The sequence below is a fragment of the Schistocerca piceifrons genome, chromosome 1, assembly GCF_021461385.2.
Source record: "Schistocerca piceifrons isolate TAMUIC-IGC-003096 chromosome 1, iqSchPice1.1, whole genome shotgun sequence".
Classification (NCBI taxonomy): Eukaryota; Metazoa; Arthropoda; class Insecta; order Orthoptera; family Acrididae; genus Schistocerca; species Schistocerca piceifrons.
Window position 1 is genome coordinate 476,265,691 of NC_060138.1, and position 1,750 is coordinate 476,267,440.

Below are 1,750 nucleotides of genomic sequence, written 5' to 3' on the forward strand. Positions count from 1 at the left end.
ACATTCACACAACTGTTTAACATCCTGAAGGCACTCGATGTAGTTTCGCACAGCCGCCTAATAAACAAAATACGGCCGTACGGAATGTCAGACAGCTGGGCGACTGGACTGAGGGGTTTCTGGTAAACAGAACACAGCTCGTCTTTCTCAATAGAGAGCGGTCTTCGGACATGCAAGTAGCTTCGGGCATACCCCTTATGAGTGTTGTAGGACCATTACTTTTCACATTCTGTCCAGCGTGCTCGGAAATTCCATTTAGTCTTGTAGTACTTGTGAAGGGACGCGGGTACATAATATTTTGTACAAGAACCCACGTCCGGAAACGTACCGTTTCCGTGCTGTAGCCGTTTGAAAACCTGTTTGCTAGATAGATATGCAATATGTCATTTGACCTACCCATGCGACCTGGTTTGAGCCTCATTCACGTGTCTCAGTGTTAGAGCAACACGGCTGAGCACACGTTTGAGAATACCCGACATGACGCTTCTGAGTGGTGAAGTTCACAGTAATGGAAGAACTGCTCGTCGCGTTTATCGAGATCGTTCTCCACAATGTCCGTCTCCATCCACAGTTACGCAACGGCTTCGAGAACGGGCACTATCATCGTCAGCGGGGAGTGACTGTGATGTTCCAAGGAGAAGCAGCATACGCGAATTGTACGAGGCCGTGCTGTATCATGTTGTAGAGAACCCGTCATCTACATCTACATACATACTCCGCAATCCACCATACGGTGCGTGGCGGAGGGTACCTCGCACCACAACTAGCATCTTCTCTACCTGTTCCACTCCCAAACAAAACAAGGGAAAAATGACTGCCTATATGCCTCTGTACGAGCCCTAATCTCTCTTATCTTATCTTTGGGGTCTTTCCGCGAAATGTAAGTTGGCGGCAGTAAAATTGTACTGCAGTCAGCCTCAGATGCTGGTTCTCTAAATTTCCTCAGTAGTGATTCACGAAAAGAACGCCTCCTTTCCTCTAGAGACTCCCACCCGAGTTCCTGGAGCATTTCCGTAACACTCGCGTGATGATCAAACCTACCAGTAACAAATCTAGCAGCCCGACACTGAATTGCTTCTATGTCCTTCCTCAATCCGACCTGATAGGGATCCCAAACGCTCGAGCAGTACTCAAGAATAGGTCGTATTAGTGTTTTCTAAGCGGTCTCCTTTACAGATGAACCACATCTTCCCGAAATTTTACCAATGAACCGAAGACGACTATCCGCCTTCCCCCCAACTGCCATTGCATGCTTGTCCCTCTTCATATCGCTCTGCAGTGTTACGCCCAAATAATTAATCGACGTGACTGTGTCAAGTGCTACACTACTAACGGAGTATACAAACATTACGAGATTCTTTTTCCTATTCATCTGCATTAATTTACATTTACACTCCTGGAAATGGAAAAAAGAACACATTGACACCGGTGTGGGCGTATAGTGGGCATGCGGGAGGCCGGGTGGACGTACCGCCGAATTGCTCAACACGTGGGGCGTGAGGTCTCCACAGTACATCGATGTTGTCGCCAGTGGTCGGCGGAAGGTGCACGTGCCCGTCGACCTGGGACCGGATCGCAGCGACGCACGGATGCACGCCAAGACCGTAGGATCCTACGCAGTGCCGTAGGGGACCGCACCGCCACTTCCCAGCAAATTAGGGACACTGTTGCTCCTGGGGTATCGGCGAGGACCATTCGCAACCGTCTCCATGAAGCTGGGCTACGGTCCCGCACACCGTTAGGCCGTCTT